This window comes from Phyllostomus hastatus, unplaced genomic scaffold (assembly GCF_019186645.2).
Source record: "Phyllostomus hastatus isolate PE091 unplaced genomic scaffold, TTU_PhHast_1.1 phas_scaffold_28, whole genome shotgun sequence".
Classification (NCBI taxonomy): domain Eukaryota; kingdom Metazoa; phylum Chordata; class Mammalia; order Chiroptera; family Phyllostomidae; genus Phyllostomus; species Phyllostomus hastatus.
The window spans coordinates 8,858,317-8,880,640 of NW_025334022.1; the positions used below are offsets into that span (position 1 = coordinate 8,858,317).

The following is a 22,324-nucleotide window of genomic DNA, read 5'->3' on the forward strand; positions in this document are numbered from 1 at the left end:
AATATATACCTAAGCTTATCATGTTCAAATACAGAAAATGGAAGACAGAGAAAATGTTGAAAATAGCCAGAAAGGAAAAAAGAAACATTTTGCCTATAGAGAAACAAAGATAAGAATTGTATTGGATTTCTCATCAGAAACCATGCAAGCAAGAAGACAATGGCATGAAATATTTAAAGTATTGAAACTCCCTCCCCACCTACATAGCATTCTGCATTCAGCGAAAGTATCCTTCAAAAGTGAAAGAAAAAGATTTTATCAAACAAAGAAAAACTGAAGGAATTTGTTGCCAGTAAACCTGTCTTACAAGAAAAGTTTTGTTTTTGTTTTTGTTTTTTAAGTTCTTCAGAGAGAAGAAAAATGATATAGGTTAAAAAACACAGATCTCTGTTAAAAAAAAAAAACACAGAGAGGAATAACTGAAGGTAAAATCTTTAATTTTTTTTTTATTTTAAATGATCTAAAAGATAATTGTTCAAAGTAATAATAGCAATGTGTTAGGTAATTTTAGTATATGATAAGTGAAATGAATGACAGGAATGTTATAAGGTATAGGAGGGAGGAATTAGTATTTAATTTATGTAATTATTATAATGTATCCGCACTCCCTGTGAAATAGTATAGTGTTATTTGAGAGTCAATTTAGATTAGTTATAAATGTATTGAGTATATTGCAAACTCTAGACCAACCACTAAAAGATATATAAACAGAAGTATAATTGGTATACTAAGAGAGGGGTAAAAGTGAAATCATATAAAATGATACTCATTCTCTACAATATTTAGAAGCAAAGGGAATATTTTCTGACTCATTTTATGAAACCCAGCCTTAGCTTAATATCAAAACCAGGTAAAGATATTACAATAAAGAAAAACTAATGGCCAATCTCTCTTATGATCGTAGATGCAAAAATCCTAAAATTAGTGAGATCAAAACAGTTGAATGAAATATTTTATTTAAAAATCAAAGTATTGGAAAATGAAATACAACAATGTATCAAAAGAATTCTATATTGTGAACATGTGGGATTTATTACAGGTATCTACGACTGGTTCAACATTTCAAGCTCAGTTAATGTAATCCACCACATCAACAGACTAAAGAAAAAAATATCATTATTTCAGTTGATGTAGAAAAAATACTTGACAAAATTCAACATCATTAATGATACAAACCCTCATTGAACTAAGAAAAGAGGTGAACATTGTCAACTTGATAAAGAATATCTACAAACCCTAGAGCTAACATACTTAATGGCAAAAAACTGGATGTTTTCCCCTTTGATCAGAAACAAGGAAAGGGTATCTCCTCTCACCACTTCTTAAAATATTGTACTGGAAATGCTAAACAGTGAAATAAAATAAGAAAATAAAATGAAAAGCACACATATTGGAAAGGAAAATATAAACCATCTCTGTTCATAGATGACATGTAGTTCTATATGGAAAATCCCAAACAGTGACCCTAAAACAACTTCTGGGACTAATAAGTGAGTATAGCAAGGTTGGAGAAAGTCAGTTGTTTTCCTGTATACCAAGAAATTAAGAATTGAAATTGATATAAAACCACTATTTACAATAGCACCACATACTCTGGTTTCTCTTCAGATCATATAAATCTTTCACCTTTTTCAATAGCATCACAAAATAGTGAAATAATTAGATATAAATGTAACCAAATTTTTACAGCACCTACATGCAGGAAACTACAAAATGCTGATGAAAAAGTAAAGAAGGTATAAATAAATGCAGAGATGTCCAGTGTTTATGGATTGGATGACTTATTATTAAGGTGTCAATTTTTCCCATATTAATATGTAGGTTCCACACAGTCCCACCAAAATCCCAGCAACCTATTTTGTGAATATAGACAGACTGATTCTAAGTTTCTAGGAAGATAAAAGATTCAGAATATCTAACACAGTACTGAGTAACAACTACACAGTTGAAGGACTGACACTCTCAACTTCAAAGACATATGACCAATTGAGCAGAATAAAGAATTCAGAAATAGATTAACACAGATATAGTGGACCAATCTTTGACAAGGGTGCAAAGGCAATTAAATGGAGAAAGCATAGTCTTTTCATCAAATTATGCTGAATAACTGGATATCAACATGAAAAAAGAATGAATCGACACAGATTTTACATTCTTCAAAAAATTAACGCAAAATAGATTGTAGATTCAAATGCAAAACACAATACCATAAAACTTGTAGAAGAAAATGGGAGAAAAACTAAGTGACCTTGTGTTTGGTGACACAATAATAGATGCAATACCAAAAGCATAATTTATGAAACAAAAATGATAAATCAGGCTTTATTAAAATAATAAACTACTATGTGAAAGATACTTTTAAAAGAATCAAAAAGCAAGCCACATACTGGAAGAAAATATTTTCAAAACACATGCCTAATAAATGACTTATATCCAAAATACACAAAGAACTTCTAAAACTCAGCAGTAGTACAATGAACTACCCAATTTAAAATGGACAAAAGAACAGACACTTTCCCAAAGAAGTTATGTGCATGTCAAATAAGCATATAAAAGGAGCTCATGGTTATTTGTCATAAGGGAACTGCATAATGAAACAATAGTGAGATGACATTATACACCTATTAGAATATACAAAAAAATCACAATAAAATTGACAGTACCAAATGCTAGTGAGGATCCTGAGCAACAAGAACTCATATTTGTTACTGGTGAGAATACAAAAAGATACAATCTCTTTGGAAGTTAGTTTGACAGTCTCTTACAAAGCTTAACATTGTTTTACCATATAATCCCATAATTGTGCTTCTAGTTATTTACCACAACTGATTTGAAAACCTATATTTATACAAAACCCAGCATGTGAATGAAAACCCAGCAGTTTTATTCATAATTGCTAAAAAAAACTGCAATCAAGATGTTCTATAGATGAATGAAACATTCATCTGTGCTACAGCTGTACAGGGTCTGGCACAAATAATATCCCTTTTTATCACAAAAGCATAAGCATGTAATGCTGTAACGTAACAATGTCACACTCAAGCACACCATGTAACATTTTAGGTGAAATATTCAAATTGCTCTCCATATTGTGCAAGACATTCTTGTGCCCTACCAGCCACACTCAAGTAATCCTTACTTCTGCCAGACCCTGTACAATGGAATATAATTCAGAAATAAAAAGAAATAAGCTGTAAAACTACAAAAAGACACAGAGGGGTTATAAATGCATTTTAATAAGTGAAAGAAGCTAGTATGAGAAGACTATGTATTATATGATTTCAATTATATGACATTTTGGTAAACACAAAACTGCAGCAACAGTAAATGATCATTAGTTTCCAATAGTTTGGGTAAATGGTGGAGAGAGGAATAGATAAAGCACAGATTTTTAGGGCAGTGAAATTGTTCTCTATGATAATTTAATAATTTAATAGTGAATGCAAGACATGACTCTTGAAACCCATAACTGTACAGCATGAAGAGTGACCCTTGATGTATACAAAAAATAAAAAATTATTTAAGAGGTTGGGGAACCCCAGGAAGGAATGCAGGCTGACAGGAGAATCTAACTGTGTTACAGATATATGAAGCACCCTCAGTGAAGGTGTGAGGGAAAAGGTGCTGACCTAAATATCTATGGAAATGTGTGGACTGCGGAAGTGACAGAGAGGCAAACAGAACTGCACATAATCACTGTGTCCTAGTTGATATGATTGTGTAATATGGGAGTACAGGTTAACAATTCTGATATTATACATGTAAAATGAAATGGAGCAATTAAGTAAATGGATAGCAGATGGTGGGAGCCAGGTTTTTCACCCTTGGAATTTACAGATAAGCAAAGGGGGAAAACCAGAATTATCCATGTGGTAATGGTTTATAGTTGGAGACATTATGAACTCATGTTTAATGTAATACATGGATGACTACATATTGAAATATGTATAGATATGTGTATATACACAGGTTAGTATTATTTTTTTTTCTCTTAGCTGACACAGTCTAAATGAAGTGACATTCCAGGAGCAACAAACATGTTTGGCACCCAGATCTTAGTTTCTAATATTATTCTCTAATAAAAGTAACCAGGCTCTTTAGAGAAATGGCCGATTCTAGCACTGGGGGCAGGAATTATCCAAGATGAGCCTTGGGCATTTTGTAGTGCCAAAAAATAAGGAAGTGCTACAACCAACAACATAAAAATATTAGAGGTATGTCAAAGGAGCACATGAGCCAACTGAAAGAGTTGCCAATGACCAAAGTTGGAACAATTTGTACATTGAAGTAAGTAAATTAGTGTTGGACTATACCCCAAAGTACAGAATAAATATCTATGAATCCAAGCTGATAATAAAACAATTGAATAAGTTGATATATGAGGGAGAGGAGACAAATACCTAATGAAGAAGAATTTTAAATAATTTATGTAGATGCTCCACCTTGAGGTTCTTGAGCTACTTATGGTGACTTCTTTAAAGAGTACAGTATGGAAAGGTAGAAAACAAAGTAACATTACAGAGTAGAAACCAAAAACTGCCTCAGCCAGGTTATCAGGGCCAACATCAACAGTCACAAGTCATACTGATAGTATGTATGATTGGTATAATATGATCAAGCTGTACTTTTCCTCTGGGGTCTTTTTCCTAGTAATTCATGACCCCAATCTAACCATGAGACAAACACCAGAAAAATTCCAGTAATGTGGCATCCTACCAAGTACCTGATCAGCTTTCCTCGAAACTGTTGAAATCATCAAAAACAAAGAAAGTCTGATTAACTGCCAGAGCCAAGAGGAACCTAAAGACATAAAAACCAAGTGTACTGTGGTTTCCTGGATAGGACCCTGGAACAGAAAAAGGACATTAGGGGAAAAAATAAGAAAATATGAATAAATTATGGAATTAATTAATAATATATCTATATTCATTTATTTTAATAATGCATAGTAATTATTTTAAAGTAAATTTTATTGATTATGGTATTTAGAGTTGTTCTGCTTTTTTCTAATCTTTATTACTCTCCACCCTGCACCACCCCCCCCACCAGCATTCCCAGCCTTAGTTCATATTCATGGGAAATACATATAAGTTCTTTGGCTTCTACCTTTTCTATACTATGCTTAACCTCCCCCTCTCTGTTTTGTACCTACCATTTATTTATGCTTCTTATTCCCTGTACCTTTTCCCCCATTCTCCCTCATCCTCTTCCCCACTGATAACCTTCCATGTGATCTCCGTTTCTGTGCTTCTGTTCCTGTTCTAGTTTGCTTGGTTCATTTTCCTTTTTGTTTTTCTTAGGTTCAGTTGTTGATAGTTGTGAGTTTGTTGTCATTTTACTGTTCATAGTTTTTAGCTTTTTCTTAGATAGTCACTTCAACATTTCATGTAATGAGGGTTTGGTAATGAATTCCTTTAACTTGACCTTATCTGGGAAGCACTCTATCTGCCCTTCCATTCTAAATGATAGCTTTGCTGGATAGAGTAATCTTGGATGTAGGTCCTTCCTTTACATGAGTTGGAATACTTCTTTCTAGCCCCTTCTTACCTGCAAGATTTCTTTTGAGATATCAACTGGTAGTCTAATGGGAACTCCTTTGTAGATAACTGTCTCCTTTTCTCTTGCTGTTTTTATGATTCTCTCCTTTCATCTTGGGTAATGTGTCTCGGTGTGTGCTTCCTTAGATACAACTTCTTTGGGACTCTCTAAGCTTCCTGGACTTCCTGGAAGTCCGTTTCCTTTGTCAGATTGGGGAAGTTAACCTTCATTGTTTTTTCAAATAAGTTTTCAATTTCTTACTCTTCCTCTTCTCCTTATGGCACCCCTATGATTCAGGTGTTGGAACATTTAAAGTTGAGGTTCCTAAGCCTCTCCTCATTTTTTGGAATTCTTGTTTCTTCATTCTGTTCCAGTTGGATGTTTATGTCTTCCTTCTCCAAATTGTTGATTTCAGTTCTGGTTTCTTCCCTTCACTGTTGGTTCCCTGTCTATTTTTCTTTATTTCACTTTGCATAGCCATCACTTTATCCTCTATTTTGCATCCATACTCAACCATTTCTGGAAGTATTCTGATTATCAGTGTTTTGAACAGTGCATCTGATAGGCAGGCTATCTCTTCATCGCTTTGTTCTATTTTTGGAGCTTTGATCTGTTCTTTCATTTGAGTCATTTTTTTGTTTGTTTCAGTGCACCCGTTACATGGTAAAGGGTGGAGCCTTAGGTATTTACCAGAGCAGGGCAACCCAAGTCGCTGTGTTGTGGTACTGTATGTGGGGGAGGGGTCAAAGAGGGAACAACGCTACTTGCTCAGCCCTCTGCTGGCTTTCAGTCACTTCCTCTACTACCCATAAGCAAGTTGGTCCCTTCTGGTGCTGATTCCTGAATTAGTGGTCTTGGGTATGTTCTAGAACCCTGTAGGTCTCTCCAACAAACTCTTCTGTGAGGCTGGGAGTTTTTCCTGCCACACAACCCCCACAGGTTTTTACAGCCAGAGGTTAAGGCTTTCTTTTCCCGTACTGGAACCCTGGGTTGTGCAGTCTGTCTCACTCCTCAGTTGTTCCTTCTGGTTTATCCACACACAAATGTAGGATCACCTAGTTCACTAGCTGCCACCTCTCCCTTGTAGGTCCTCCAGCTGCCACCTTACCACAAGTTCTCTCCACCCCGGCTACCTGTCTCCATCTCTCCTACCAGTCTGAATGAATATTTCTTCTTTAACTCCTTGGTTGTCAGACTTCCATAGAGTTCGATTTCCTGGCAGTTCTGGTTATTTTTTGTGTTTAAATTTGTTGTTGTCCTTTTGGTCGTGTGAGGAGGCAAAGTGTATATACCTACACTTCCATCTTGGCTGGAAATCCTCTGTAGTAATTAGACTAAGATGTTAATAATAGAGGAAGCTGGGTGTGTGGTATGTGGGAACTCTTTGTACTAGCTTCTCAGTTTTTCTGTAAATGTGTAAGTTTCTGTTTTGAAAAATAAAGTGTTTTTAAAAATTAAAACAGGTAGATGTAAAAGAATGTATATAGTATAGTACCATTTATATGAAATTTTAAAAATAAAAAACAATACTGTATATTTCAGAGGAATACCAGGAAGAGACTCATTCTCTGTTACCACTTAGAAATTGATTTTCTGTTTCACAGAAATGTTTATTTTGTTTTCTAGCTTAGCTATATCTTTGGGTTTATCTATCTATCTATCGATCGATCTATATAGATCGATCGATAGATAGATATATGTATGTTTTTGGAGCAGAGAAGATAAATCCAATCAAGAAGTGACCAAGCCACTGTGAAAGAAATTCTCTTTTTTTTTTTAAATGTTCATATTAAAGGGAACAATCTTAGTATGGATCTTCCCTGCTTGGTGAGAAACTTGCCATATATTTACAGACTTGTTTCTTTGGTCATTTAATTTGATGATGCTGCTATGATGAGTATTTTAGACCCAAAACTCTAGGTCACCTGAAATTACTTAAGGGAACCATAAGAGAATTATTCTGTGTTACTTATCTTTAAGATAAAAATATAGTGAAATGCTAAATATGTGGATATTCAGCCTCTAAAGACTTTGAGACTAAAAAAAATCTGCTTATTACAGTGTTTAATGTATTTATTTATATGTTTCAGAAGTTAAGTCACTAAGTGGGCTTTATTTCCTAGCTCTTTGCTTTTGCTTCTCCTGTCCAAATTTTTCTCATGTTCTTGTAAGATATTAAAGGATATAAATTATGCTAGTAAATATACTGATCTTTTTTCTCCACTTCTTTATTTTAAGATTTTATTTATTTATTTTTAGAGAGAGGGTAAGGGAAGGAGAGAGGGAGAGAAACATCAATGTGTGGTTGCCTCTTGTGTGCCACCACATGGGGACTTGGCCCGCAACCCATGCATGTGCCCTGCCCGGGAATCAACCCAGCGATCCTCTGGTTCACACGCTCTATCCACTGAGCTATACCAGCCAGGGATCTCCTCTTTTTTTTTTATTGTAGTAAAATATACATAACCTGAAATCTACCACCTTAACAAAATATTAAATGTATGTTACAGTATTGTTAACTATAGGCACAGTGCTGTACAGCAAAGACCTAGAACTTAGTCATCTTGCATAGCTAAACTTTATACCCATTGAACAGCAAATCAACATTTTCCCCTTTCCACAGCCCCTGGCAACCACCATTCTAGTTTCTATTTCCATGAGGTTGACTACTATAGATGCCACAAGTTTTATCATACAGTACTGCTCCCGTTGTGACTGGCTTATTACACTTTGTGTAATGTACTCAAGCTTCATTTACGTTGTTGCATATGACAAGATTTTTCTTTTCCTGGCTGTATAATATTCCATTGTATTATGCCACGTATTCCTTAGATACTCATCCATGATTGACATTTTTAGGTTGTTTTCATCTCATGGCTATTATGAACAGTGCTGCAATGAATATGTAAGTTCAGATATCTCTTCAAGATCCTCATTTTAATTTTTTGAGTAAGTACTCAGAAATAGGATTGCTGCATCATATGGTAGTTTTAGTTTTAATTTGTGGAGGAACCTCCATGATGTTCTTCAAAGAGCCTACACTGTTTTACATTTCTACCCACAGTGTACAAGGGTTCCAATTTCTGTATGTTCTCAGCAACACTTATTTCCTCTGTGTGTTCTTTGATTAAATGGCTATTTAGTTGTTTGGCCCATTTTTGAAAATTGGGTGGTTTGTCTTTTTGCTGCTGAGTTGTATGAATTTCTTTAATTTTTGTTGTTGTTGTTATACAATTACAGTTGTCTCCATTTTTTCCCATTACTCTTCCTTGGCCTACCCACCCCCTACTCCTACATTAAATCCTCCCCTACCCCATTGTCTTTGTTCATATGTCCCTTATACATGTTCCTTGACACTTCCCCTTCTTGTCCTCATTATCACCCTTCTCCCTTCTGGTCACTGTCAGTATGTTCTTTATTTCTAAGTCTCTGGTTCTGTTTTGCTCACTTGTTTTCTTTGTCTATTAGGTTCCACTTATAGGTGAGATCATATGGTATGTGTCTTTCTCCCCTGGCTTATTTTACTTACTGTAATACTCTCCAGATCCACCCATACTGTTATGAAGGGTAAGAGGTTTTTCATTTTCTGTGTAGTATTCCATTGTGTAAATGTACCACAGTTTTTTTATGCACTCATTTATGGATGGGCACTTAGGCTGTTTCCAGCACATGGCTATTGTAAATAATGCTGCTATGAACATTGGGATGCATAAGTACATTTGAATTGGTGTTTCAGAATTCTTAGGGTATTATCCCAGCAGAGGAATTGCGGGGTCAAAAGGCAGTTCCATTTTTAGTTTTCTGAGGAAAGTCCATACTGTTTTCCACAGTGGCTGCACCAGTCTGCATTCCCACCAACAGTGCACTAGGGTTCCCTTTTCTCTACAACCTCACCAGCACTTGTTGTTTGTTGATTTGTAAATGATGGCCATTCTGACCAGTGTGAAATAGTAACTAATTGTTTTAATTTGCATCTCTGATGGCTAGTGATGCTGAACATCTTTTCATATGTCTCTGGGCCTCTGTATGTCCTCTTTGGGAAACTGCCCAGGTCCATTTGTGCATTTTTTAATTGGATCCTTTGTCTTCCCTGGTGTGGAGACATGTGTGTTCTTTATATATTTTAGAGATCAAAACCATGTCCAAGTTATCATTGACAAATATATTTTTCCCATACAGTTGGTTCCCTTTCGGTTTTGTGGATGCTTTCTTCTGCAGAAGTTTTTAACTTGATACAGTCCCATTTGTTTACTCTTTCCCTTATGTCCCTTGCTCTAGGGGACAGATCAGTAAAAATATTGCTCTGTGGGATATCTGAAATTTTCCTGCCTAAGTTCTCCTCTAGGGCTTTCATGGTATCACAACTTATATTTAAGCCTTTTATCCGTCTTGACTTTATTTTTCTGTATGGAGTACTTGGTGATCAAGTTTCTCTTTTTTTGCATGTAGCTGTCCAGATCTCCCAATGCCATTTGTTGAAGAAGCTACTTTCACACTGTTTAATGCTCCTGCCCCCTTTATCGAATATTAATTCACCATGGAGACATGGGTTTATTTCTGGGCTCTCTATTCTGTTCCATTGATCTATATGTCTGTTCTTATGCCAGTACCTGACTGTTTTTATTACAGTGACCTTCTAATATAGTTTGGTATCAGGAGATATGATCCTACCTACTTCTTTCTTCTTTCTCAAAATGGCTGAGGCTATTCAGCGTCATTTGTGGATCCATATACATTTTTGAAATGTTTTCTCTATATCTGTGAAATATGTCATTGGTATTCTTAATATGGATTGCATTGAATCTTAAATTGCTTTCATTAGTATGGACAGTTTGATGATGTTAATTCTTCCAATTCAAGAACACAGTATATATGTCTATTTATTTGTGTGTTCCTATATTTCTTTCTTCAGTGTTTTGTAGTTTTCTGAGTACAAGTCTTTTACCTCCTTGGTTAGGTTTATTCCTAGGTACTTTATTTTTCTTTTTGCTATGGCAAATGAGATTTTTTTCCTAATTTCTGTTTCTTATAGTTCATTGTTGGTGTACAAATGTACATTCGCTTTCTGAATATTGACTTTGTAGCCTGCTGTTTTACCAAATTGAGTTATTAGGTTGAGTAGGTGTTTGATGGAGTCTATAAGAATGTCTATACACTATCATCTCATCTCCAAACAGTGACAGTTTTACTTCCCCCTTTCCAATTTGGATGCTTTTTATCTTTTTCTTGTCTGATCACAGTAGCTAGAACACCAAATACTATGTTTAATAAAATTGGTAAAAGCAAACACCCTTATCTTGTTCCTGATCTCAGTGGGAAAGCCTTTAGTTTTTGCCCATTGAGTATGATGCTGGCTGTAGGTATCTCATATATGGCCTTTATTGTGTTGAGGTATGCTCCCTCTACTGCCACTTTGCTGAGTGTTTTTATCATAAATGAGTGCTGTACCTTATTACATGCTTTTTCCTCATCTATTGTTATCATCATGTGATTTTTGTCTGTCCTTTTGTTTATGTGATGTATTACGTTTATTGATATGTAAATATTCTACCATCATGTACCCCAGGAATGAATCCCACGTGATCATGGTGTATGATCTTTTTAATGTATTGCTGGATGTGGCTTGCCAATATTTTGTGGAGGATTATAGCATCTATGTTCATCAGCGATATTGGCCTGTAGCTTCCTTTCTTTGTTATATCTTTATCTGGTCTTGGGATTAGGATGATGCTGGCCTCATAAAAATCTTGGGAATCTTCCCTCTTCTTGTATATTTTGGAATAGTCTGTGCAGGATAGGGGTTACCCCTTTGGTAAGTGTTTTATAAAATTCTCCTGTGAAACCGTCTGATCCAGGGCTTTTGTGTGTCAGGGGTTTTTTGATTACTGCTTAAGTTTCACTACATGTTATTGGTCTGTTCAGGCTTTCTATTTCTTGATTCAGTTCTGGAAGATTGTATGTTTTTAGAAATTTGTTCATTTTAGCAAGGTTTTCAAATTTTTTGGCATATTGTTGTTTGCAGTAATTTCTTAACAATCCTTTGTGTTTATGTGATATCAGTTGTAATTTTGCCTCTTTCAGTTCTGATTTTATTTATTTGGGTCCTCTCTTGATGAGTCTGGTTAAAGGCTTGTTGATTCTGTTTATCTTTTCAAAGAACTACCTCCTAGATTCTTAGATCCTTTTAATTTTTTTCTAGTCTCCAATTCTTTTCTTATCTTGATTATTTCCTTTCTTCTACTCACTGTGGGTTTGGTTTCTTGTTGTTACTCTAGTTTTTGTAGATACAGAGTTAGGTCTTTTATTTGAAGTGTTTCTATCTTTGTAAGATAGGCCTGTATGGATATGAAGTTCCATCTCAGGACTACCTTTGCTCTGTCTTACAGGTTTGGGGCTGCTGTGTGTTCATTTTCATTTGTTTCCAGAAACTTTTTGATTTCTTCCTTAATCTCTTCATTAACACATTCATTATTTAATAGCATTTTCTTCCATTTCAATGTATTTGAATGATTTTCTGTTTTTCCTTGAGGTTTGTTTCTAGTTTAAGTCCCTTGTGATTAGAGAAAATGCTTGGTATGATTCCAATTTTCTTGAATTGTTGAGGCTTGTTTTGTGTCCTATCATGTGGTCTATCTTTGAAAATATTCGATGTGCATTTGAAAAGAATGTGTATTTTACTTCTTTGGGATGAATGGTTCTGTATATATTAAGTTAAGTCCTTTTGATCTGGTACGTCATTCAGTGCCACATTATCCTTGTTGATATTTCGTTTTGCAGATTTATCCATTGTTAACAGTGGGCTGTTAAAGTCACCTACTATAATTGTGTTGCTGTCTATATCCTTCTTAAAGTCCTCCAAAACTTCGTTATGTACTTGGGTTCTCCTATTTTGGTTGCATGCAAGTTTACAATATCTATGTCTTCTTGATGGATTCTTCCCTTAAGTATTAAAAATGTCCTTCTGTGTCTCTTTTTATGGCCTTTGTTTTGAAGTCTTTTTTTGTCTGATATATGCATTGCTATCTGGTTTTTTTCTCTGTCCATTTGCTTCAAATATTTTTTTTCCAACCCTTCAGTTTCAGTCTCTGTAAGTCTTTTATTCTGAGGTGGGTCTCTTGTAGGCAGCATATGTGGGAGTCATGTTTTCTTATCTATTCAGCTACCCTATGTGTTTTGATTTGAAGAGTTAATCCATTTATATTTAAGGTTATCATTGATAAGTACTTATTCATTGCCATTTTTGCCCTTTGTACCTGTGTTCCCCTCTCTCTCACTCTTTTTCTTTATTTTCTTAAAACAGTCCCTTCAGCATGTCTTGCAATGCTGGTTTGGTGGAAGTGTATTCTTTTAGCCTTCTTTGTCCAGAAAACTCCTTATTGTGCCTTCCATTTTAATGCCTACCATGATGCTAGAGCTCAGAGGGAGTGAGTTGGAGTAGGTGAGTTTGTGTGTAGGTTCTTTAAGAGGAAATGCTTGGGGCACCAGCAGTTTCTTTCCACCAACTCAATCCCTGCTTTTTTTGCAGCCAGAAGTTGTGGTGATTTATATTCCTGGCACTGGAACCCTGTGATCTGGGGGTCCTGGTGTGGACTTCCACACCATAACAGTTCCTGGTGTGGGCCTGGAACTGCTCACTCCCAAGATATCCCTCCAGAATTCTTATCCACCACACATGGTTGAGTGACCAGCCCATTCCACTTCTGCACTCCTACCAGTCTGGATAGATGTGGTTTAATTCAACAGTTGTCAGACTTCCATTCAACTCAATTTCTGATGGTTCTCAGTGATGGTTGGTTGTATGTTTTAGTTGTAATTTTGATGTGGTTTTGCACAGAAGCAAGCCATGTTTGCCTATTTTGCCACCTTGATCAAAAGTCTAGGTTTTCTGTTCTTATGTTTAATCCATTTTGAGTTGATTTTTGTGTATGATATGAGTCCAATTTTATTCTTTTAACTATGGGTATCAACTCTTCCCAATACTGTTTGTTGAAAAGACAGCTCTTTCCTTATTATGTACCTTGCCCTCCTCCCTTGTCAATCATTGGTTTATTTTTAGGCTCTGTGCTTTGAAATGAAGATGTGTGAGGACTTCAGTTTAGTTTTCATTTCTCAGGATTGCTTTGGCTATTTGCGGTCTCTTGTAATTCCATTTGAATTTTACAACTCTTTTTTCTATTTTTATGAAAATACTACTGGGATTTTGATAGGAATTAGATTAAATCTATAGATAATTTTGGGTAGTATGGACATTTTACCAGTAATATTATCTTCCAGTCCATGGAATCATTATTTCAGTCTTTAATTCCTTTGATCAATGTTTCATGGTTTTAGGTGTACATGTTTTGGCTACTTTTTTTAATCGATACATGATTGACATACAAAAAGCTGTACATATTTAATGTACGCATGTTGAAGAGTTTGAAAATATGTGTACATCGTGAAACTGTCACCATATACAGTGCCCTAAACTTAACCGTAACCTCTTTTTTCCATTGATAACATTTAACATAATAATGTTTAGTCTTTTACCAGAATTTTATGTATCGAGTACAGTATTGTTAGCTATATGCAGTATGCTATGTTATAGTTCTGTAGGTCTTACTCATCTTGCATAAATAAAACTATCTACCCCTTGATGAATACTTTTCTGATTATCCCAGCTTCCAGTAAACACAATTCTGCTCTCTACATCTATGAATTTGACTATTTTAGATTCTTGATATAAGTGGGATCATATAGTGTTTGTTCTGCTGTCTGCTTATTTTCACTTAGCATATGTCTTCCGAGTTCATCTGTGTTGTAGTGAATGACAAGATTTCTTTCTTTTATGAGGCTGAATAATATTCCATTGTATTTATTCACCATATATTTATCCATTTATCTCTCAATGGATATTTGTGTTGTTTCCAGGTCTTTGCTATTGTAAATAATGCTACAACGAACAACAGAATGCAGATATTTTTTTTCTAGATCTGAATTCCAGTTCTTTGGGGATAGGAACCCAGAAATTGAATTGCTAGATTATATGTAGTTCCATTTTATTTTTTTGAGGAACTGCTATACTGTTTTTCATAGAAGTTGTAACAATTCACATTCCCACCAACAGTGTGCAAGGGTAAAATGTCTTCACATCCTCACCAACACTTACTTTTGTTGTTGTAATAGTCATTCTAACAGGTATCAGGTAATATTCCATTGAGGTTTTGATTTGCATTTCTCTCATTAATGGTAATGTTGAACATCCATTCATATGCCCATTGACAATTTGTATGTCCTTTTTGAAGAAACGTGTATTCAGGACTTTGGTCCATTTTTTAAATTGGGTTGTTTGTTTTGCAGGGTTTAACTTATTGGATTCCCTCAGGTATCTTAGAGATTAACATTTTATCAGATATGTGATTTGCAGAAATATTCACCCTTTCTATAGGTTGCCTTTTACTTTGCTGATTGTTTCCTTTGCACAAGTTTTTTTTGTTGTGGTTGATATAATCCTACTTTCCTTTCTTCCTTTTGTTGCTTGTGATTTTTTAATTAATATTTTTATTGTTTTTTCCATTACCATTTATCCCCATTATAACCCCTCCCACTGCAATTACTACACTGTTGTCCATGACCATGAGTCCTTTTTCCTTTTCGCTTGATCCCTCCATGCCCTAGCCCTACCCCACAGCTGTCAGCCTGTTCTGTATAATTTTCTTCTTTTCTTTAGGCAAATAGTACTCCATTGTGTAAATATAACACAGTTTTTTTTATCAGCTCATTTACTGATGGGCACTTGGGGTGTTTCCAAATCTTGGCTGTTGTGAATAACACTGCAATGAACATAGGGGGGCATATATACTTTCAAATTAGTGTTTTGGGTTTCTTCAGGTAAATTACCAGAAGTGAAATCACTGGGTCAGAAGGCAGTTCCATTTTGAATATTTTGAGGTATCTCCATACTGCTTTCCACAGTGGCTGCAACAATCTGCATTCCCACCAACAGTGCAAACGGGTTGCCCTCCTTGACTGGTGTGGCTCAGTGGATTGAGTGCTAGCCTGGAAACCAAAGGGTCATGGGTTCCATTCCCACTCAGGGCACATGCCTGTGTTGCAGGCCAGGTCCCCAGTAGGGTGTGCATGAGGGGCAACCACACTTTGATATTTCTCTCCCTTTCTTTCTTGCTCCTTTCCTCTCTCTCTAAAAAAAATAAATAAAATCTTTAAAAATTAAATTATAAAATAAAAAAGGGTTCCCCTTTCTCCATTTCCTCACTAGAACTTGTTTGTTGATTTATTGATGATGATAACTATTCTGGCAGGTATGAGGTGATATCTCATTGTGCTTTTAATTTGCATTTTTCTGATATTAGTGATGTTGAGCATCTTTTCATATGGATGAAAAGCCATTTGCATGTCCTCTTTGGAGAAGTCTCTATTCAGGTCCTTCCCCCTATTTTAATTGGATACTTTGTTTTTTTGATGTTGAGTTTTATGAGTTCTTTATAAATTTTGGACATTAACCCCTTATCAGATGCATGTGAATATGTTTTTCCATTACATGGGTTGTCTTTTTATTTTGTAGATGGTTTCCTTTGCTGTATAGAAACTATTTTGATGTACTTGCATTTATTTATTTTTTTCTTTTGTTTCCCTTGCCTGAGGAGATATATCAGATAAAATATTGCCTGAACAATGTCCAAGATTTTACTGCTTATGTTTTCTTCTATGATTTTTATGGTTTCAGGTCTAACATTTAAGTCTTTAATCTATTCTGAATCTGTTCTTCTGTGTGCCTTAAGAAATTGGTCTAATTTCATCTTTCTGCACATATCTGTCCAATTTCTCCCAACACCATTTATTGAATGAACTATCTTTAGACCATTGTATGTGCTTGCTTCCTTATCAAATATTAATTTACTATAAAGGTGTAGGTTTATTCTGGGCTCTCTATTCTTTTATTTAAAGATTCTATTTTATTTTTAGAGAGAGGGGAGGGAGAGAGGAAGAGAAGGAGAGAAACATAAACGTGTAGTTGCCTCTCAGATGCCTGCAATTGGGAACCTGGCCCACAACCCAGGCATGTACCCTGACTGGGAATCATACTAGCGAGTCTTTGGTTGGCAGGCCAGCACTCAGCCAACTGAGCCACACTCACTAGGGCTGGGCTTTCTATTCTGTTCCATTGATCCATGTGTCTCCTTTATGCCAGTACCATGCTGTTTTGATTACTATGACCTTATAGTATAGTTTTATATTAAGTAGTGTGATTCCTCCAACTTTGTTTGCCTTTCTCGGGATCACTGTTGCTATGCAGGGCCTTTTGTGCTTCCATATAAATTTTTGAAATATTTGTTCTAGTTCTGTGAAATATGTCATTGGTATCTTGATAGGAATTGCGTTTAATCTATAGATTGCGTTGGATAGTATGGGCATTTTAATGATGTTAATTCTTCCTATCCATGAACATTGTACATGCTTCCACTTATTTGTATCTTCTTCAATTTCTTTCTTCAGTGTTTTATAATTTTCTGAGTGCGGGTCTTTTACATCCTTGGTTAGATTTATTCCTAGGTATTTTATTCTTCTTTAAGCAATTGTGAGTGGGATTGTTTTCTTAATTTCCCTTTCTGTTCACTGTTGGTATATAAAAATGCAGCTGATTTCTGGATATTAATTTTGTAACCTGCTACTTTACTGAATTCATTTATCAGTAAAGGTCCTAGTAGTTTCTTGATGGATCTTTTAATTTTCTCTATATACAGTATAAAGTCATTTGCAAATAATGATAGTTTTACTCCTTCCATTACAATTTGGGAGGCTTTTTTTAATTCTTCTTTTCTGATTGCTATGGCTAGGACTTCCAGTACTATGTTGAATGACAGAGGTGAAAGTAGACATCCCTGTCTTGTTCCTGATCTTAAGGGGAACAACTATAGTTTTTGCTTGTTGAGTATAATGCTGGTAGTGAGTGTGTCATGTTTTGCCTTTTTTATGTCTAGTTTTGTTCCTTATATTCGCACTTTGATGAGAATTTTATAGTAAATGTGTGCTGGATTTTATCAAATGCTTTTTCTGCATTTTCCACATTTTATAGTAAATGTGTGCTGGATTTTATCAAATGCTTTTTCTGCATCTTTTGATATGATCATGTGGTTTTTATCTTCATTTTGTTTATGTTCTGAATTACATTTATTCATTTGCAAATGTTGTACCAACCTTGCATCCCTGGAATAAACCCCACATGATCATAGTGTATTATCTTTTTGATGTATTGCTGTATTCAGTTTGCTAATATTTTGTTGAGAATTTTAGGATCTATGTTCATCAGGGATATTGGCTGTGAATTTTCTTTTTTTGTATTGTATTGATCTGTTTTTGGAAGTAGGACAATGCTGTCCTTGTAAATTGAGCTTGGGAGTCCTCTCTTCTCTTGAATTTTTAAAAAAATTAGTTTGAAAAGGATAGGTGTTAATTCTTCTTGGAATGTTTGGTAAAATTCACCTGTGAAGCCACCTAGTCCAGGGACTTTGTTTCTTTGGAATTTTTTGATAACTCCTTCAGTTTCACTAAATGTAATATGTCTATTCTGATTCTCTGATTTGTTAGATTGTATATTTCTAGGAATTTATCCATTTCGTCCAAGTTGTCCAATTTGTTGGTATACAGCTGTTTATAATGTTTTTTACTATCTTTTGTATTTCATTGTTGTCAGTTTTTATTTCTTCTCTTTCATTGCTCATTTTATTTATTTGAGTGCTCTTTTTTATTGATGAATCTTGTTAAAGCTTGTCAGTCTTGTTTATGTTTTTAAAAAAACTGCTCTTGGTTTCATTGATCTTTTTTTTAGACTCTATTTCATTTATTTCTGCCCTGATTTTTATTTCCTTCCTTATATTCTCTTTGGGCTTTGTATGTTGTTCTTTTTCAAGTTCTTTCAAGTGTTAAATTAGAGTGTTTGAGATTTTTCATGTGTCTTGAGATAGGCCTGTAATGCTATGAATTTCCCTCTTAGGATTGCTTTCCCAGTGTCCCAAAGATTTTGAATTGTTGTGTTCTCATTTCCATTGGTTTCAAGTTATCTTTTAATTTCCCTCTTGATCTCATTTTGAACCCATTCATTGTTTAATAACATGTTGTTTAGCTCCCATGTCTTTGTGTATTTTTTCAGTTTTTTTCTTGTGATTGATTTCTAGTATGATAGCATTGTGGTCAGAGAAGATGCTTGATATATTATCTATCCTCTTAAATATTGAGACTTGTTTTCTGTCTTAACATGTGGTCTATCCTAGAAATCGTTCCATGTACACTTGAGAAGTATGTATATTCCGCTGCTGTGGGGTGAAATGCTCTGAAGATATCAATTAAATCTATCTTACCTAGTGTGTTTTTTAATGCCACTGTCTCCTTGTTGATTTTCTGTCTAGAAGATCCATCCAATGTAGTCAATGGGGTGTTAAAATCCCCAACTATGACTTTATTTCTGTCTATCTCTTCTTTTTGTCCATCAAGATTTGCATTACATCTTAGGCACTCCTATGTTGGGTATGTAAATGTTTACTAGGGTTATATCCTCTTGTTGGATTGTTCCCTTTATCATTACGTAGTGTCCTTTATATCTTACAATAGCCTAGGTTTTAAAGTCTACTTTGGCACATATAAGTATTGCTATCCCAGCTTTTTTCCTTTCCATTCGCATGAGATATGTTCTTCCATCCCTCTACATTTAGTCAGTGTGTGTCTTTCTACCTTAGATAGGTCTCTTCAGGGAGCATACATATGGTTCTTGTTTTTTATCCATTCAGCTACCCTGTGTCTTTTGATTGGTACATTTAAGCCATTTACATTTAAAGTGATTATTTTTAGATACATATTTATTACCATTTTAACTATTTTCCCCCTCCTCCTCTTCCTCCTTCTTCTTCTTCCTCCTCCTCCTTCTCTTCCTCCTCTTCCTCTTCTTCTTTCTGCTTCTTCTAGCAGGCCCTTTAACATTTGTTGCAGTACTAGTTTGGTATTAAACTCCTTTAGCTTTTTCTTGTCTGGGATGCTCTTTATCTCTTCTTCAATTGTTTTTTAAAGATTTTACTTATTTATTTTGAGAGAAAGGGGAAGAAGAAGGAGAGGGAGAGAAACATTAATTGTGGTTGCCTCTTACATGCCCTCTACTGGGTACCGGACCCACAACCCAGGCATGTGCCCTGGCTGAGAATGTAACCAGAGCTCAATCCACTGAGCAACACCAGCCAGGGCTGTCTTCTTCAATTTTAAATGATACCTTTGCTGGGAAAACTATACTTGGTTGTAGGTCCTAGCTTTTTATCACCTTGAATATTTCATGCCACTCCCCTCTGGCCTGAAATGTTTCTGTTGAGTAATTGGATGTTAGCCTAATTGGAGGTTCCTTGTAAATTAACTAACTGCTTTTCCCTTGTGGCTTTTAAGATTCTCTCCTTTTTTAACTTTCATTTTAATGATGTCTTTATATGGGCCTCTTTGGGTCCATCTTGCTTGGAACTCTTTATGCTTCTTGGATTTGTGTGTCTTTTTCCTTCACCATGTTAGGGAAGTTTTCAGTCATTATTTCTTCACATAGGTTCTCGATCCCTTGCTCACTCTTTTTCTTCAGGTATTCCCATGATGTGGATGTTGTTATGCTTCATGTTTTCCCAAAGGTTTCCTAAACTGTCCTCATTTTTTTTAATTCTTTTTTTGCTTCTTGGCTTGCTTGTTTCTTTCTATCTTGTCTTACAACTTGCTGATTTGGTTCTTAGCTTCATCTAATGTACTATTTATTCCTTCCAGTGTATTATTTATTTCAGATATTGTATCCTTTGTTTCTGACTGGACCTTTTTTATTGTTTCTGTATCTTTTTTCATGCCATTGAGTATCCTTATAATCATTACTGTAAACTGTCTGGTAAATCACTTGCCTCCATTTCATTTAGCTCTTTTTCTGAAGAAATCTCTTGTTCTTCATTTGGTGCCTATTTCTTTGTCTTCCCATTTTGGCTGCCTTTTTGTGTTTGTTTCTGTGTATTAAGTAGATCAGCAAAGACTGATGCAGACCAATGCCAGACACTACCTGTGACTGGTCATTGTTGGAGCTAACAGTGATCCACAGCTTATGGTTCCCTCTGTTGGGCCTGTTTGTGTGCAGAAAGAACCAAGCTGCTCACCAATGCCAGCCTTTACCAGCACCATTCTGAAGAGGATCAGCTAAAGTCTCAAAGCTCCCAGAGATCCACCTTCACCTGTAGTTTTTCTGTTAAGCTTAAACACTGAAATTGCCTCCATCTGTACTCTTCTGCAGTCAGTTTAAACTCCACAGGTTGGGGAAAGTGGGATTACTGCAGGTGGGGCTATTGCTTCCCCTCAGGCTGATACCACTTGGAGGTGAGTGCAGTGCCTGAGAAAGATGGCTTCTTCAGTATGGGGAATGACTCAGCACAGGGATCCTGTTGGCAGTCCCTTTAGCTCTCCCCAGAGCCACCAACCCAAGGCTCTCTTCACACACTCTAGTCCACTCTGCCCTCTCCCTGCTGGAGCCCATGGTAAGTGGCTACAAAGGCAATTTTGTGCATTGGCCCTTTAAGAGGCTCTCTGTGTCCAGTCATCTCCCCCGGGAGGACAGAAACCCCACTGCTTTTTATAGCCAGATGTTATTTGGGTCCTTTTCCCTGCTCTGTTGCTGTAGTCTGGGGAGCCTAGCTTGAGTTTAAAGCCCACACTTCTCTGAGGGATCCCCCAGCCACTGAAATATCCCTCCGGTACATGAGCTGCTGCCTGTGGGAGCCCAGCTAGCCCTCTTGCACTTCCTCTGCACTCTCATTGTGGTGAAATGGTTTCTTCTGTAAGTCCTTGATTATAAGGCTTCCCTCCAGTTAGTCTTCATTGGTTATTCAGGACGATTTTTCTTTAATTCAGTTGTAATTCCAGTTTGATCCTGGTGGGAGGTTAGTGCAGCTTCTACCTACTCTGCCTCCATCTTGGATCTCTTTGCTTCTGCTTTTAATGTCATATTCAGGAAATCATTGCCAGTGCCAAAAAGCTTTTCCTTTTGTTTAATTCTGGGAGTTTTAGAGTTTCAGGTCTTATTTTTAAGTCTTTAATATATTTTGAGTTGTTTTTCTTGTGTGGGTGTATGGTGTAAAGTAAGTATCCAATTTCATTTTTTTTTTACACTGGATATCCAGTGTTCCCAACACAGTTTATTGAACAGACTATCATTTCTCCATTGTGTATTCTTGCCCCCACCTTGTTGAAAATCAGTTCATAAATGTGTGGTTTATGTCTGGGCCCTTTATTCTGTTCCACTGCTCAGTGTGTCTTTTTTACGCCAGTACCATACTATTTTGTTAACTGTAGTTTGAAATCAGGAAACATGATGCCTCCTAATTTGTTCTTCTTCTACAATGAATGCTACTTGAGGTCTCTTGTGATTCCATATGAACTTTAGGATATTTTTTGCGTTGGTCCCAAATTGCTGTTGGGATTTTAATAAGAATTGCATTAAATCTGTAGATAGCTTTTGGTAGTTTGGACATCTTGACAATATTAGTATGGAATATATTTTCATCTATTCATGTCTTTTCCAATCTTTTTTTATCAGTGTTTTATAGTTTTCTGTGTATAAGTCTTTATTTCTAAGTATATTATGCACTTTATGCTAATGTAAATGGAATTTTTTATTTCTTTAGTACACAGATTATTGTTAAAGAAATTCTAGTCATTTTTGTATGTTGATTTTGTATCCTGCAACTTTACTGAATTTGTTCATTACTTTTAACAGTTTTATTGTGAAGTC

The 22,324-nt window shown here is 35.6% G+C and overlaps 1 protein-coding gene across 3 annotated transcripts in view; it reads left to right on the plus strand.

Annotated features, from left to right (window-relative positions):
* The window catches only part of RBM41 (RNA binding motif protein 41), a 79,402-nt gene that overhangs the window by 49,102 nt on the left and 7,976 nt on the right, over positions 1-22,324 (plus strand). The gene's annotated exons all lie outside the window — the stretch shown is intronic.